Source organism: Lycorma delicatula, chromosome 3 (assembly GCF_047948215.1).
Source record: "Lycorma delicatula isolate Av1 chromosome 3, ASM4794821v1, whole genome shotgun sequence".
In the NCBI taxonomy this organism is placed as follows: domain Eukaryota; kingdom Metazoa; phylum Arthropoda; class Insecta; order Hemiptera; family Fulgoridae; genus Lycorma; species Lycorma delicatula.
Window position 1 is genome coordinate 27680708 of NC_134457.1, and position 19636 is coordinate 27700343.

The 19636-nt window shown below is 27.9% G+C and overlaps 1 protein-coding gene across 7 annotated transcripts in view; it reads right to left on the bottom strand.

The window, feature by feature from the left end:
- LOC142321485 (high affinity cAMP-specific and IBMX-insensitive 3',5'-cyclic phosphodiesterase 8-like) overlaps positions 1-19636 on the bottom strand; it is a 1158933-nt gene that overhangs the window by 511704 nt on the left and 627593 nt on the right. For 4 of the 7 annotated variants that reach the window (XM_075359609.1, XM_075359606.1, XM_075359601.1 and 1 more), the window contains exon 1: positions 12066-12212. The exons of 2 other annotated variants lie outside the window; for them this stretch is intronic. The gene's annotated coding sequence lies outside the window, so the exon portion shown is untranslated. Of the gene's footprint in view, positions 1-12065; positions 12214-19636 lie in introns of those variants that run through there. One more of the 7 variants, XM_075359607.1, reaches the window with a different exon arrangement.

Here is a 19636-nt window from a genome sequence, read left to right on the forward strand (position 1 = left end):
CGCGGGGTAACAAAACAAAATTTTGTTTTGAACTAACTTAAGTATACTAGTTATCAACATTTATAAATGTTTTGGAATATTGAAGTTTGAAAAACCTGAAAAAAAACGACCATGTGTTATGTTTGATGCACACGGAAGGCGAGAAAGCACTGCGGGACATACGTATTAGCCCTCGACCATAATCATAATGATCCCGTAACGTCTTTGAAAATACTTCAGTTACAGGAACATTAACATATTTTAAATATTAAAAATATAAGCATTATTGCTTATAATTGTAGATATAAACTAACCAAACTTAACCTACGCTCGCTTCGCTCGCTAACTTCAACTAATTAACAGTAATGTTTTGATTATTTAAATAATAAATAATTGCATGGAACTAGCAGTTAATGATGTTAAAGAACAATTTAGATTCGGAGTAACAGTACAAGGTGAAAAGATAAAGATGCTACGATTTGCTGATGATATAGTAATTCTAGCCGAGAGTAAAAAGGATTTAGAAGAAACAATGAACGGCATAGATGAAGTCCTACACAAGAACTATCGCATGAAAATAAACAAGAACAAAACAAAAGTAATGAAATGTAGTAGAAATAACAAAGATGGATGAATGTGAAAATAGGAGGAGAAAAGATTATGGAGGTAGAAGAATTTTGTTATTTGGGAGGTAGAATTACTAAAGATGGACGAAGCAGGAGCGATATAAAATGCCGAATAGCACAAGCTAAACGAGCCTTCAGTAAGAAATATAATTAGTTTACATCAAAAATTAATTTAAATGTCAGGAAAAGATTTTTGAAAGTGTAAGTTTGGAGTGTCGCTTTATATGGAAGTGAAACTTGGACGATCGGAGTATCTGAGCAGAAAAGATTAGAAGCTTTTGAAATATAGGATAATAGGAGAATATAGGATAATATAGGAGAATGTTAAAAATCAGATGGGTGGATAAAGTGACAAATGAATAGGTATTGCGGCAAATAGATGAAGAAAGAAGCATTTGGAAAAAATATAGTTAAAAGAAGAGACAGACTTATAGGCCACATACTAAGGCATCCTGGAATAGTCGCTTTAATATTGGAAGGACAGGTAGAAGGAAAAAATTGTGTAGGCAGGCCACGTTTGGAATATGTAAAACAAATTTTTAGGGATGTAGGATGTAGAGGGTATACTGAAATGAAACGACTAGCACTAGATAGGGAATCTTGGAGAGCTGCATCAAACCAGTCTAATCACTGAAGACAAAAAAAAAATAATAATTGCAATAATTACTGAAACATTGCTATGTTAATTAGTCAAGATTACCATGCGAAGCGAACGTAGGTTAAGTTTGATTAAATTATATTTATAAAATAAATATAAATGGTTATATCGGGTGATATTAACAATAATCCAAAGGTAGCATTTTATTGGTCGATGGAGTAATACATAAGTACCAGCACTGGATTTGTACTCTTACCACCCGTGCTGAACAGTCACTCGCGCGTAGTTGAGTGTATTCGTCAACTTCTTATTTGTAAATGCTAACAATTTATCTTACTAATTTTGTAATCTTTTAGTAACATAAAAAAATTTAATTCTTATTTTATGAAAAAAAGAAAAACCTAAGTTTGAGGATTTTACTTGTAAAAATTTGTGTTAAATTAACGTGCAATAAATCCGCAATTTATACTGTAAATCAAAAATTGATTTAGAATTGTTTACTTTACTTTTGTATCAATTGCATTCATTTAAAAATTTATTTCCAACTGAGATCATCTATCATCACTTGTTTACGACCTGAAAAATATTTTTTACGTAAATTCCTCTGAACATTTTATAATAAAGGAAAGTAACTGTACTGTTTATATTTTAAACACATAATGAAATGATATATTATACATTTAAATATGTTTATTTAAAAGAATAATAATATAACATCATAAATAATAATAATAATAATAATACATTTTTATGCGACTGTTCAAAAAGGAGTTTAAAGTATTTAAGGTGTATGTTTGTATGTATATGTTTGTTCTACCGTAGCAGCTCAACGGACGATTTAGATGTATGGCACCGCGTTGGAATCCTTACGTTACCGGGAATGTCATAGGCTACATAAATATGTATATATAACTCTGTAGTGGAGATTTGCCGGTTGAAGCACAAACTTTAATGAACTGAATTAACGAACGAACTGTGATCTGTGAGTCTCTATCACTATGTGAGCTGGGTTTGAATTGAATGATTCGAATCAATGGAATAAATATTACAAAAATAATAAAATAAAATTTACATAAAATAAAATAAACTAATATTAAATAAATTTAAAAAAATTCTGTTATGAGTAATAACGATCTCTGTTTAATAATAACGGGCTTGTCATGGGTGACTGTGTGTGAGGATGAGTGGTGGGGTGATGCAAACTTCTCGTGCAAGGGTAGACCAATCATCACCATCAATTTTTAACAAATGGGGTGTTCATGGGACACTATTTTGGGAGGTGTAATGGGGTTCTCTTATAATATCTTTGCAAACAATCGTCCGATTTTCAAACTTCAAACGGGGTATTTACTAATATAATACAAAATCATGATGAAACGAAACCAAAACAAGAAGTGCAATGTTTGTCAGCAATGTTTTTTTTTCGCCAGACGTGTTTTTTAATATTATCTCTTGTATTATAAAGAGTGTAAATTAATTTAAAATAAAAATAATAGTATCAATATATAATTATAAAATAATAGTAAAACATAATTGTCTAATCAGTACTAGCTGAAATACAAATAATTTAAAACATGAATTAAAAAAAAAATTGATCTTTAACATAGGTTAATTATTACTAATATATGATAATTAAAAAGCTTGCAGGTGACAATTTTATCCATTGTATTTGTATGTAGTATAATTCTGTTTCAAAATTCTTTTAAATTTATTCAAACATATATATATATATATATATATATATATATATATATATATATATTACAATGTATTATATATATATTATATATAATATATATGTATTATAATACATATATATCATGTATTAGCCTACAATACCCTGTGTATACTGAAATTTCACCAATAAACTGAAATCCACGCGAAATATTTCGCCAGCCGTAACTGGATAATAAAGTGTTTTCGGACATGTTTCTACGAACCTTTTTCCTTATTTCAAGCTCTAAAATCAGTTTTCGGATTATTTCTCTTTCCTTTTGAATCACCTGCATAGCGTATATATGTATTTATATAGCCTATGACATTTCCGATAACGTAAGGAATCCGACGCGAGGTCATACATCTAAATCGGTTGATCAGTTGCGCTGCGACAGTAGAACAAACATACACCCTAAAAACATTACACTCCTTTTTGGTCAGTTTTGTAATAAAGTATATATATTTATTATAAATCTCTCCTCTTTCAAAAGTGATGGAACTTCACCCAAATTTAATATTCCACCAAAAAAGCCGGTTCAATGTAACTACGAACAAACTGCACAGTAACATATAAACGTTTTTGATGTACTAACGTACCATACCAAGACAATAATAACATGCTGACCCCCACCAATAGGGATAGAAAAGCCGCTGTACTACCACGCGTATGTGCGTGGTCAGCAGATTGCATTACTGTATGGACAATGCGCCAAAAAGTGCTAAGTGAATGTGGTAAGCATTTGGTAAGTTATATTAAGACATTTAACAAACAGCAAATAAAACGATTTCATGGAATTTCTAAAATTCATTCATTTTGGAAAAAATAATTTATATAATATATTATGAAAAAGACGAAACATTATCAACCAAATTAAGTACGTTTATTAAAAACTATAACGTATAAACAAACACGTAAATATCTCACAACACATAACCCGTATAAATTTATATAACAATAATATTATATAATTTTAATGAAATCCAGAGTTATTTATTGCATCTCGAGAAACCACAACAGGCCTAATTAAAAATTCAATTCAGAGTTGGCGACCGTGATCTGGTGCACTATTACGTAGGCCTAAGTGACCCACTTCTATACGTGGAGCTCATAACACAAGATGCCCAGTCACGACTTTTTGACTTAACAATTAATTATTCTTTTCATTATCATTGTTACTATTATTTAAAATTATAACTTTTTTTCATATAACTTATTAAATATATACCGAATTAGGTACTGTAAAATCTATTAATCTTTATCTTATATGCGTGTATGGAATTGCGTAATTATCGATTATAATAACCAATTATTAAAATAAAAGAAATTGTTAAGAAAAATTACTAGTATTTATGAGGTAAATACCAATTAACATTCTCTAAATGGAAAATTAACTTTTTTAATTATTAAGATTGTGCTTCTCTAATAATTTATATTAATTATCATCATAAAGATTAAACAAAATGGGAAAAAAATACTTTCTTAACATTACGTTATTTCTTTATGTATAATTATCATTATACTTAACACTAATATTATAATGATTTATAGTTCAATTGTTGAAACGTACAGTACATAACCTTATTTAAATTCAATGACGTGAAGTGAAAGGTTTTAATAAATTTTTTAATAAAAAATCTTTCCAACCGCAGCGATCATAACCACAATAATCGTATTCATGTGTACTTACAGATAACTTAATACAGTGGTTCCCAAAATTTTACGAGTCGCGGCACCCTTTTTCAATTAAATTTTTTCCATGGCGCCCTACCCTAAGTAAAAGTATGACTACTATAAAAATAAATAAAACTCGTGTATCTTCATTATTTTTTTATTTATTTTTTAACTAACGTTAAATTAATAATTATAAATGTCCTGGTTCAATTAATAATGAATCTTTTACAATATTTTGTGGCGCCCCTGTGAAGAGGCCGCGGCTCCCCGGGTGCACAGTTTGGGAATCACTGACTTAATAAGTTAAACCCGATAATACCGTACTGAAACTGAAGAACAATACATTCATGACAAGCTTACTCGGAGAAAATTCTGCATGGTTTCTTCAATTTATTATATATCTATATATATATATATATATATATATATATATATAAATCTACATGGCAAACTCACCGAACTATTACTAACACAAACATTTCCAGTTCATCTCTTTCTTTTCAAAATAGACTTTAGATATTTGATATACATAATCCATTAAACAAAATTGGCGCTTGAATTTTATCACATAAATCACATTTTAAAAGCCCTTTAAATTTTAAAGCAAACTAATGATATTTAAAAGCAGTAAATTATTTTATTTCTTAAATTTAATCATTATAAAATGGAATAAGATTATATTATAATTAATCATTTTTAAACATAATAATGTGTGTGTTGTATGTATGTATGTATGTGTGTGCGTGCGTGCGCGCGCGTGTGTGTGCATATGCAATCCAGAAGTTTAGAAATTAAATTTATAATTTAAGAATATTAAATTTTAGTTGTTATTTTAGAGGTACAAAAAACCATTAAAGAAGAAAATGGAACTCCCAGGAGCATACTTATTTTAATGGGATTCTTATAGATAGAAAACACTCTAAATATTTTAATAATAAATATTTCGGTACTCTTTCAGAATTTCCCCTTCTCAAAATTTTTGTAGTTTGTTTTTTTAACGATATATGACGAATCGTACTTATATCAACATAACCTACGCTCGCTTCGCTCGCTAACCTCGTCTAGTTAACGTTAAATATACAAATTATACACAACAATGTTGAAATCTTTAATGATGGCTAATAGAGTTTGTTTGATTCTTATTTATTTGAATTTCTATCCCATCACTGACATAAGGATGAGGAAGATTTGTTCAATTTCATACTTCAACATATTAGTGAGTTTCTTCCTGTATTATAATTATCGTTTAGTAAAATAACCATTGTATTCTGTTTATAAAAGTAATTGTAATTATGATTTATAATAAATGTTATATTTAAAAATACAAAATAATTTTATCTAATCATTAAAATACATGCATTTTTAATGAATTATGATATTGCACAATATTATAAGTACATATCGTTAAAAAAAAATAATAGAAAAATTTTGGGGGGAAATTGCAAAAGAGTTCCAATATTTTAAGCTCAGTATTTTTGAATGACATATGATTGATTATACATCTAAAAATAATTAAGTTAAAAAAAATATTAATGATGTAGTATTTCATTATTATAAAAGTCTTCGGAAATTAAATTTTTTACTGTTAAATTTTAAATTTATATTAAGTAAATGTCCCATTCAGCCCTCTTGTTTTTTGGGGATTAAGAGTTCATTTATTGGAATTATATATTTTGTAAAATATGTTGGCTCGATAATTGGTTCAGTGTTGTTAAGGAAAACTAAAATTAATTAACTTTACTACAAAATAAAATTTCTGGGTAATACCATGTCCAATTTTCCCATAGAGTCGAAACTCAGGTCAAAGATGGGATAAGTAGAACCTAATTTCAAATATTTTATCAGCGGGTTTTCGAGTAAAAGGAGAAAAACGTTTTGGAAATAATGTGGATTACCCCATCCCTAAATTCAATTTACTTAAAACTTTGGAAATAATAAATACTTTCATCGTACTAAAGCTCAATTTTATACAAGCACTATTAAAAATAAATTAAAAATTAAAAGTAGCTACCATCTTTTTTGATTTTGTTCAAAATTTACTGTTTCATTGCTTTATATATATGTGTGTGTGTGTGTGTGTGTGTGTGTGTATATATATATATATATATATATATATACAAATTTTTTGCCCATTTTTGAAGAATTTATATTTAGCCAGTCCGAAAATATTAATAAAAACACAGGACAACTCACGCAAGTACATAAAATCTATGAGGAATTACTTTTTTAATTTTCTAGAATGAGGGGAGTTTGAAACTTCGACATTTACAAAAACACCAATACCCAAAAATGTTTGCCAATTGCTATATTCCCTTTATAGCAATATTGCTGCAGCAAAATATTTACATTTATAATGCGTCGCAATAGTTTTACCTGAAGTGTCTGTAGCAGAACTAATTAGCCCATCGAGTTGGTCTAGTGCTGAACACGTCATCTCATATCAGCTGATTTCAAAGTCGAGAGTTCTAAGATTCAAATCCTAGTAAAGGCAATTACTTTTATACGGATTTGAATACTGGATGATCGTGTTCTTTGGTGGTTGGTTTCAATTAACCACAAATCCCAGGTACGGTCGACCTGTGATTGTACAAGACTACACCTCATTTACATTCATACACATCATCCTCATTCATCCTCTCTCTCTCTCTCTCTTTTTTTCTGTTTAGCCTCCGGAACCACCGTTAAGGTATTAGTTCAGAGGATGGATGTGGATAATATGTATGAATGTAAATGATCTTGCACAGTCTTAGATCGATCGTTCCTGAGATGTGTGGTTAATTGAAACCCACCACCAAACAACACCGGTATCCACGAACTAGTATCATACTTCATTCATCCTCTGAGGTAACCTTACGATGGTTCCTGAGGCTAAACAGACTACATACTCATGTGAAATTTCTAAACACTGACAAATAATGTATCTTAAAAATTGTTAATAATTAAAAATTGAACATCTCAAGAATGGTTAGTAAGATTTCTATAAACTTTTAATTTTTTTTCATATTTTTGGAATTTTCGGGGAATTTAAAAAAAAATCACTTTTTCAATTTAAAGGTCTGCGAATGTATCAGCTGTAATCTTAAAAATATTGATTATGAACAACAAACTGGTGAATGTAGAGTTATTTCTGTAATCTACTAAAAAATAATCTTTATAAAGGAATTATTACAACACTAATCTATTAACCATACTTATCTCTGGAAAAATTCCCGAAAATTCTTTAAAAAAAAATTATCCTGTTCATTTTTATGATTCCAATATTGGAAGACAAGCTGTGTTTAATGAATATACATATTTTATACCTGTAGCAAGGTTAGTAATTAGCGTTTTAATTATTTCTTTAAAGAATATAATTTTAATAATTTTTCTAACAGATAATCACGAAGATGATTTCGATTAAACATTTTTAAAACTACCTTCTTAAAGTACTCGTATTTCTTAGTCCAATTTACATTAATACCAATAATCCATAAATTATTAAACGGTTTTATAGGTAAATATTGAAAATAAATTATTTATCGTACCTCCACTTAAATATTTTAAGTTGCTGATAATATATATCGTTATTTTAGACTTATGTTATTCCGATTACTTTGAACAGTAGATTCAAGAAAATAAATCGTTGCTATACAACTATATTTTTCTTTAATATTATATAAAAAGTTTTCGAAAACTTATTTTGTAGTAAAATATTTACACTTGAAGAACGTTCAAACTATGATGCGTATATCAATATAACGAATAAAACACACGATCATTTAAATATTTGCAGTATCTCAAACAAAAAAAAGACCGAAAGAATTTCAGGGCATGTTCTACAAATGAAAATAAAGAAAAATGTTCATATAAATATAGATCCGGAAATTTTTCGTTTCAGAGTCATAGCTTACGAAAAACTTTGCTCTGATTCTGTTCCAGAGATAAAATTAAGCCTTACTGAAATTCTTACAACCTAAATTTGATGGTTTCATATGTTTATATTTTTAATATCACGTACAATAAATTAGTTACATTTTTTCAATAATTTATTAAAATTATTGGTTAAATTTTTATATTACTGATAAGAGCAAAAAAAAATTAAAATAGTATTACACAAAACTGTCAGTTTCTTTCCCTTTAATACACACTAAAATAAAGATACTTCTAAATGTTGTAGCAAAATTATGATAAATAGACATATTGCTTTTGTGTCAAATTTAAACAATAAAAATATTCAATATTTGCTAAATTTCAATACAAATATTTAGTTTTATCTAGTTAAAAAATAAAAAAAAACATTTAGTACCTTAAAAAGGTTTAAATTCTGATTAAATGAATATAATCGTTGATGCGACTATAAATAAACGATGAAAAAAAAAATTTAACAGGAGATACATATTATAAATTAAAAATCACGATTGTAAAAAGTATAGGATAATCAAAGAGCGTGAGAATGACAATTTTGTATATCGCATTTATGCACACGAAGTACATACTCTTAATATAATTTTGTTTTCAATTTTTTTTTAAATTTATTTAAACAAATATATATATAGCCTATGGCTTCCGATAACGTAAGGATTCCATCGCGGGGTTATATATTTGAATCGGTTCAGCAGTTGAACTGCTACGGAGGAATAAACATACATACAAACATTTTTTTTTTTTTTTTAAATTAAATACATACGTACATAAGTAGAAGGATCTGGTTATTTGCAAAATTAAAAAAAAAATAATTTCAATGCTTTATGTGGACCAGAGCATATTATTTTCTGTTATTTTTTATAATTTTTTTTTCATTTTCTTTGTTTCCTCTCTTTTTTAACATATTTTTTTTAAATATTCTACGTGAAAAGTTTTTTCATTTTATACTTTTTTTAATCTCGTTTTTAAAATTAAAAATACAACAACGAGATACACTCAAGACTGAATTAATTAAATTTTTTTCTTATGAATAAATAAATAAATAAACAATAAAAAAATTGTTATTAAAAATAATTTTGATTAAATTAAAGTATACGCAAAAGTAAATAAAAGTAAGAAAATAAATTTAAGTTAATTTTTGGGGTCAGCTGTTAATATTAACATTAAACGTTTTTCTTTGTTTGTTACATTAAACTTTGTTTATGATTTAAATTTAACGTTGGATAAAAGATAGAACGCTAAATTAGTGCTGCATTGCTTATAATTATTTGCTTTCTTGTTTTATGTATTATTTCATTTTCTTTCTTTTTGTTTTAATTATTTTTCAGTTTTAATATAAATATTTAGAAGAAAATTCTTATCACTTACTGGTATCTAGATAATAAGCTCTTGAGAACCCGTTTTAAAAAAAAGTTAACTGATGATTTAAATTTTTAATTATGTTATAAAAATAATTTATAATTAAATTATCAAGATTAATCTTGAAAATTAAATTTTATTTCTGCGGCTTTTACTTAATAATAACATTGTGTTTTAAATGCAATTCTTATTATATAAGGAACCAATTTCTAATATTTATTTTTTATAGCTATATTTGAATTCTAATTGATTTTTTAATTGAAACATAATTATTCTGAATATTTGTTACTTATGAATCTGCAATATTTGCTAAAATGAATGGTCATTGATTCTTAAAAAAATAACAATATTCATTTTAGCAACCAGATAACAGAAATAAACTGAAAACTTTTTTCATATAACTCAACACAATATTTCGGCTTATGAGAAAGGGTCTTATTATGTTTCCGTTACCATTTTTAATAAATTATCGACGCATTAGAAAAATGTTCCTACCAATTTATTTAAAGTATAATTAAAGATTTTCTTTTATCGAAATAATATTCCTCTGTAGACGAATTTTTAAATAATATAACTAAAAAAACAAAAAAAAAAACATAATTTATCTACATCCTGTTCAACACGTACGTAAATATGAACTCAAATAATTTTCAATAGCATCTTCTGAATTGTGAGTACTTTTTCGTAAAAAAAGTTTACAAAAGTAAACCGCCCCAAAAGTTTGCAAGTTTGCATGTTTTTAACTCAAAATAGCATGAAATATTGATATTAACAATAACCAGGTTGGAGAAATAACCCAATATCCCGATATAAACATTTATAATACCAAATTCCAAACAGTAGGAAATACACCGGTCGTTTTAAACATTCTCCATATAAAATATTTTACATATTAAAAATATAAGCATTCTTGCTTTTTTATAATTTTTCTATATATTATAACCAAACTTAACCTACGCTCACTTCGCTCGCTCGAGTGATGTTTTTGGTTATTTAAGTAATGTTTTTGATTATTTAAATAATAAATAACTGCAATAATTACTGAATTTATTGTTTAAATTCTCGAAACATTACTGTTAATTAGTCACGGTTAGCGAGCGTAGAGATTAAGTTTGGTTAGATTATAAAATAAATATAAATGGTTATATCGGATTACTGAGTTATTTCTCCACTTGGTTATTATTATTATTAATATCAATCTTTCCTGCTATTTTGAGTTATTTCCAGGTGAAAAACTTGCAGCTTGTGGTTGAGGGGGGAGAAACGAAAATGTACCAAATTGTGAATTATTTTGATGTAATTATTTATATTTATTGTATTTTCCTTAACATTATTTTATGTTTTTTTATTTAAATTATTAACGGGCTTTAATCATAACTAATTTTTTTCTTGTGATTTGTTTTTACATTTATAATCTTGTAATGACGTGATCTAAATATAACGTAAATTATACGTCGATCTAGATTTATTTTATTTCAGAAGAAAACACTATATTAATATCAATATGTGTTGTTATTAGCGTTAATTACTATTTAGATGAAATACGCTTAACGATTATCAATTACTGATTGAAAATAATTGTTAATATATAAATTTAAATCGCGAGTATAAAAATATTTATAATCTGATCGAATTCAATTATTATAAAAAGATCATGAAAGATATAACAATAAAAAAATGTTTTTATGTGAAGAACCAGAACGAAAAATATTATATCACAGCATAAAATTTGAGTTATTTACTGTTTATTTGTACTTCATTGTTAAAGTTTGAAAAATATTCTTTCTCTCCATGAAAAAAATCAAAGTTTACCTCGAATAAATTGTTGTTTTTAGTTAATAACATATCAGCATAATTCATTACTATTTTTCACATCTCAATACATACAAAATTTTAAAATAAAACATTTTCATTTGAAGAAAAACAAAAAAGTTATTGATTAAAAAAAAAAAATTGCTATTTATCATAGACCAGCTTACTTTTAAGTAATTTTATATGAATTATTTTACAGATAAAATTAAAATTATAATTTAATAAATTTTTTCGATAGCAGTAATGATAATTTGACAAAAATCAAAGATTTCACTTAACTCACTAACATCACTTTTTTCTAATGATGAGTTATTAAAGTGTTTTTCAAACTTAAAAGAAAATTTTTAATAGTAGTAATAATAACAAAAAATATAATAATTTATTTATTAAAATTACGTACAATTTACGATAAAACGAGTCTATTAAATACAGATCTCACCACTACCGAAACACCACCGCGAAACAATCGGCACGAATCCACGTGAAAGACTGAGCCTGTCCTTTATTTACCCAACTGAATCTGCGCGTGCGCTTAATAATGATGCACTACGCACGCATCTACTCACAATATAAAAAGCAGATACATATAAACGCGCGGACGCATACACACAAACATTGGAAGGAGGAAAGAGAGAAGTTGGTTACAGGTAGTACTGTTACCATTACTACTGTCAATTTCTCTTACAGCTCTAGGCAAAGGAACTGTAATTTTATTTTTATTTGTTTTTCCAACCTATTTTTCCCTTATATTAACTTAAATTTTATTTTATTTAATTATATTTTATAAAAATATAACATTTACCTATTTTTGTTCTGAGTTTTCGATATTTGCTGAGTTAAATTAAATTTATCATTACACATTTTAATTAATGAACTATTTGGATCTTACAAGGGCAATCGGTTCGAATCAGACTTCATCTTTTTTTTTTAACTTTATTTTTTTAATTTAAATATATTGATTTATTAATCAATACATATTTATTAATCAAGTTATTAACCTCCGACTGTAAAAAATGTTTTACGATGAATAATAATTCAATAATTACAATAAAAAAAAGGATAAAATATCAGAAGTTATTAAGGAAATAACATTTTATGTACATTTAAAAAAAATATGTATATGTAATTTAATAGGCGTACAAGGAAGTCATGTGGTGTCCACATCAGATATTTTTTAACGGGTTATTACAACAGATGATCGGTGATTATGATAAATATTCCCTCTAATTAGTAGAACATAAATGAAATTCTTTGGTATGTGTCTATTTGATTAGAAAATAAACTTTCATTAGAAAGAAATACAGTTTCGAAAATACCGATTCGTACTTATAAAACTACTCCTATGTCTTTTTGCCTTAATGATAATCAATATTTTTATGACTATTTTATAACAACACACTAAACATTTATATGAATTCATTGAGATATAGTTGTGTGTTACGTAACTTAAAAAATATTAACAGCGAAGAATATGTTAATAATATATTTAAAGAGATAATGAATAATTATACTAAGTGGAATGAACACTAATCATAGAATTTTTTATCAGTAATCATCTCTAACACTGAAAATGACTACATGAAGGGGCAAAAAAGAAAGACAACATAAGAATTTGTAAGTTTCAGAGCTAAAAGACTAAAGTAAAGTGATAAAATTAATTTCAAGCATAATTTCTGTTTGAATAACCAACAATGGTTATTCCAAATGAAAGAAGTTTCCATCAAAGTATAACAAAACAACTTTTTTTTATAGGAAACGAAATACAATTTGCCTCAAGGCAATCTTAAATATTTTTCAGCTCGAAAGTAATCGGAATTATCCTTTGATTTGATTGCCTTCATGTTTGAATTTTTATGTTTAAAGAGATTCTTATATTTTAAGAGCAAGATTAAAATATATATTAAAGAGGGACTGCTATCTCTCTCTCTCTCTCTCTCTCTTTTCTGTTTAGCTTCCGGAATTTCCGGAACCACCGTAAGGTATTACTTCAGAAGATGAATGAGAATGATATATAAAAATGTAAATGAAGTATAGTTAAAGTCTCAGGTCGACCGTTCCTGAAATGTGCAGGTTAATTGAAACTCAACCACCAAAGTACACCAGTATCCACTATCTAGTATTCAAATCGGTGTAAAAGTAACTGACTTTACTAGAATTTGAACCTTAGAACTTTCGACTTCGAAATAAGCTGATTTGAGCGATACGTTTACAATTACACCAACCCGGTGGATAACGAGTGACTGTTAGTCTTTATCGAAAACACTTTAAAAATGTAGAATTTGACAATTACTAGTTATAGACATTCTTATCCTAAAACATTAATGGTCGATAGTAAAACTAGTGGAAATGTAACTATTGACGTATGCTACCGACGCACAATATAATATTAACGTTACATAAATCTTTCGTTCATTTTAAGAAAAAAAAAAACTTCAATTTTTTGTTTTTACAATTTGAGTAAAAGGGGTCTGGCAAAAAAAATTATTCTACTCTCATCTATTCTTTTAAAAAATTAGATTGTTACAGCAGTTCCGTAATTTTATAGGGCTCTGGTTTTCTGTGTTTTGAAGTGTAACTAATTTTACTTTGTCTTGAATGACCACGTTGCCTATGTACTTAGATTGTTAGAGTTCAATTAATGAAACTGGTTATGAAGTAATTGAACTAAAACAGATGAAAAGTATTGGATTTAAAGAATTACAAACCATAGTTGTAAAAACTGCAATAATACTTTAACCGTATTGAACCAGTATAGAATAAAATAAATATTTTTTTTAAAAAAGAACACTCCTTAGCAAATTATACTAGCGATAAATAAATATATAACTTAAAAATACAACTATAACAAATTAATTCTTAACAAAACTAACTAATGTAATGTTTAACGTCAAACTTAATAAAACAGAAATAGTATAATTCTTGCGTATTACCTGCAAAACAAAAATATTAGTTTAAGGAATTAAATACATAAAGGATATTAATTTATTTTCATTTCCCGTCTACAAAATCTCTCACTAACATCATTCATTGCATTTCATATTTGTACGTAAATATAATTCTAGTTAAATATAATCACCCTGTTTCAAATATCTGTTTGGATTATGACGTCTGTGCAAACCTGTATCACTACAGTACACCAGTAAGTTCACACACACACGCGCGCGCGCGCGGTTAAAAAGCATATATACATATATGAAGTAGCTATTACGTTAGAGTAATTATACTTTTGTTATTTTAAATGCGAATACGAAACGTTTGTCCACCTTCGGTCCACGGGTCCGTTAGGTATTGCTTCAGAGGATGAGATGAATGATTTGTAGCGTGTGTGAAATGCCGTGCCTGACCGGGATTCGAACCCGGGACCTCCTGATGAAAGGCCGAGACGCTACCACTCGCGGCACGGAGGCCGGCCACACACACATCTATTTACTTTAATACATCTGTATTTTAGAAAAAAAATAGGATTCACCGAGTAGGTTTTAGTAAAGTTATTTATCAGAAAACTGAGTCCCCGCGACGGTCTACAGCAGTCTCCACCCATCCAACATAACAACGATGCATTAGCACTACTGATCATGTGATTTTCATAACAGATCTAACAGGATTAGACCTGCACCCATTAAATACAAATGGGGAAGAAAGAACAAAATCAAGAATAAGAGACATATGCTCTACTATCTGAGTAAATAAGACAAACAATAATCTCTCGCAAAGGAAAACAGATGAAACGATATCTGGAGAACTTTCAGATGCATTATTGAAACTTTTTTCGTTGAACAGTTTAAATGTGTAATACAGAAAAATTTTCTTTTTCTTTAAAGATTAAAAAGTTAAGAAAGAATAGCTATTCTAACCGAATTACCAACCGAACTGTAGGGGTAATCTATTTATCCCACTGAACTGTAAATTGTTCAGCTAAATCACCACTACAGTAATGAATAAAATATTAATGTAGTTTGTAAGTAAAAAAACCTTTTAAGCTTTCTCTAAAATTTAAAAACAAAAATTAACTTAGCAAATTTATTTAATTTCTAAAATTAATTATTTAAAAAAATAATTAAATTTAGAAAAAATTAATTTGAGATAAAAATTTAATTTTTATCTTATTATTAAAGAATAATTTTAATAGAAAAGAAATTACGTTTTTATTGAATATGAATACCAGAATGTGGATACCGGTTTTCTTTGGTGGTTGGTTTCCCACACGTCTCAGGAGTGGTCGACCAAAGTCTGTTCATGACTACAAGTTTACCGATACAGTTATACTTATATTTGCAGCTGCAGGCCTGGCAAGTCGGTAACAGTAATTGCATTTACCTATACACATCTTATACACACACACACACACACACACACACACACACACACACACACACACACACACACACCCACACACACCCACACACACACACACACACTGAGAGATAGAGAGAGAGAGAGAGCGATCTGGCACCAAGCTGGAAAAACTGTTTTTTTTTCTGATGTGGGAAGGAATCCCATTTACGAAGAGAGTGTTGGACTCGCTAACAGGTTCCGCAAGATCTTGTCAATGTGCGTATGTATACTTGCGCCCTATGAACTAAACCTCCACCTCACCACCCGGGGCCGGACCCACAATTAAGCATAACACAGCCCCGGAAGGTGCCATCAAGCACCCGTCATGCGAACCGACAGGACGTTATTCTTCGTGCCCCGCCTCTAACCTCCAAGGCGGGGTAACCAGGCCTAACTATGTCGTTCCTGGGCCCCTCCCGGAAGCCGGGACTCGATCTTTATACCATTACCTCAAATAAGGGCATCCCCTCCTGGACTCGGGTCTTCTTAGCGCGGGGTGAAATAAAATAATTTTTTTTTTTGGAAAAAATGGTTGAAATAATAAATATTTAGGCATATGTATGTGTGTCACACTACTTTTGGCCTTACATCTCAGGATTGACCAAACCAAATTTCTTCAAATTTGACTCAAATACTGGTATATAGGGCACTGATCATATTATTTATTTTTTTTTTAATTTAAGAAGGGTGTTAAGTCTTGAAATAAAATTACTTTTTCAAAATTCGCGAAAAAACCCATTTCAATTTTCTTTTGAGGGATTTCAGAGAAAACTTTATTAGAGTAAAATTTTTACCTACAATAGAAGATATTTTTTTCAAAACTATCAACCCCCCCCCCCCTCTTAAAATTGAAATATGATTTTTGTTAGTTTGTTCTAACTCAAAAATAAAATATTCTAATTTGGTTTAAATATTTTTGTAAATGTTTTGAAAGTTTATACTTCATATATTAGAACTATCCAGAAATGGCTATAATTTTTTTTAAATTATCGATTCCGGAACTATTTTTTTTTAATTTTCTTTTTTTATTGAAGGAAGTGTCAGATTTAGAGAAAACTTTACTTTAAACATTTTTTACATTTAACCTTAAGATAGAATTCGTATATTGTTAGAAAAATGTTTTGTAAACTTTTTCCCCGTCACTATAAAAATATATATTATATTCCTTTGGCTCTAACTCTTTTAACTATTATTATTAATAGAAAAGTCATGTAATACTTTTCCCGCTTTTTACGGGGTACATTAGATAGTTGATTATCAAATGAATAAATTTCAAGGTGATAACGATCTCTGTATATAATTGAATTATTCCAACCGATAGCTTCTGTTGAAAAGTTCAACAGGAATCATTTCTATGATTCCTATTGGCCAGAAAGAACTTCCCTTGAATTTAACGCGTTAGTTTAAATTTAAGTTACTTTTGATGAACTCTAACTTTAGTTAGTTCCAACATTATTCTAGTCCCAATGAACAGTCCCTTCGTCATATTCATTATAATATACTACATATTTTATATGGTTTATAAGGTCACAAAAATATGCCTTCATGCCTAACGTTAAATATATTCAAAGCCCAGGTCTATTAAGGCGATATATATGGAGCTAATTTTAAAAATATTATCAAATAAATATGACATCAATGCTTAAGAAAGTGATTAAATGAATTGTTTTTTCGAATTTTAAATTCCTAATACGGAAAATACGAATCCTTCATCTGTTTAATAATACTACTAACTATAATTAATTAAATATTTTCAAAATTACCAAAACAAAATTATACTGCATGATGGTGATAAATTGTTTAACATTTTATTAAGAATCCCCTTTCTTAGTTTTTCAAAATAATTTGTTTCCTCAAAAATTCGTAGTAATATAAATAAATCCTTGTTGTACTATAATTAGATGAAAATTTTACTCAACTGTTTCTAAGTTTAGCTACAATTAAAATTAATTACACTATTTTAAACGATAAAATACAATCCTGTTTTTTGCATTTAAATATAAATATTTCCACCAATTTAAAACTACATAAATTAGAAGCTGTAAGGTTTATATATAAAAATATATAATGAAACGAATAAATATTTTTTGGCTAATAAACAAAGTAATAGGAAGAAGTAACAAGCTTTTCTATTTTCTATTTGCGGACATACGTTGTTACAACGCAGAGTCGTTTATTATTAGGATAACTTTTTGATTGCCAACTGTTGTACAATTAAACATTCGTGTTTTATCCATTCAGATATAGAAAGAGAAATAATTAGTGAAAAAGATATTTATTTATAATCAAAGATATATATTCGAAATAGTTTTTAGTGCATATCAAAGAAGGTTTTTGACATGAAAGAATATCAAAGTAAGTTCAACTAAATCATTCTAATCTTTTTATATTTTAATATTTACATAACAAAAAAAAAAAAAAATATTAATAACATTTACTAAAATTTAATATTTCTTGTTTGTTTTGTAGATTTTATTTTTAATGTATTTAAAAATGTCAATACCCTACCAGTACTTAGTTGTCTGACACACCTCCGTTTCCCTACCAAATACACGCATCTGTGAGTACGTAAAGAAAATTTATTTTCCCTTATTTAAAGCGAAAATAAAAATTACTATCGTAAGAAAGCATGATTATACTTCATTTTTTTTTAAATTCTGGTTCAATAATAAATTGTTGAAAAGTTCTTAGACATTACCGAAGAGATCAAGCTATTTCAAGGTTATAAAATTTTCATTGGTTAATGTTTTCGTCTCTGAACGATAAAAATTGACCAAGATATTATATTTTTAATGATAAATTTTACTTTTTTTTTTTTATTAGAATCTTTTTTTGTTCACCGTATATTATGGCTTTCTTCACAGTTTTATTTTTTTGGCATTCTTTGTTTCAGTCTACTAGAGATCATGCCAATATAATTTCTTTTTTGCTTCTTTTTTAATCTTTTCTATATTTTTTAAAAATTTATTCATAGTGCATCCGTTTTCCTTCTTTTGCCCTTTTTTGTGTTCTTTCTTCCTTCCACAAGAACCTTCGCATTATAAATTATTTTTCTAATTTTCATTCTATCCAAACAGTCCTCCTTACGTTTTGAATCTCCTCTTTCATCTATATCATCCTATATGACTTTAGTTTTCAAGGCTTTTCGAAACTTTGTTTATTAAATCTTAATTCATTGGGATTATTTATCCAATGAATTTTAATTTTATTTTTCTAACTGGAGGTTCTAAATCTTCTTGGGTTTTATAAAAGTGTCCTTATTTGATTATAGTCGGTATTCCTTTTCTATTTTTCTGGGACTGAGGATTATCCTTGCTATTTTGAGGAAATTTTTAGGCCAGTTGCGGTTTAATTACGTATAACCGCAAAGCAAAACAGCTTCAAGTTTAGTGAAAGATTTCGCTCGGATTTCAGCTACCCGGTAAAATGAGGTCGTACTGAAATTTTTAAGACTTTAATTAAAGGACAGAATTAGTGATTTCTTATTATTTTTGATCTGAAAAATCAAATACAAAAAGGTCCCAGAACCGTACCTGAAGTACTTTTTGAGAAATCTTGTGTGAAAAACAATAAATTGGGGTAAAATTCCTTTTTTTTATATTTGACTTACAATGATTCTGTTACGTGGGTAATACA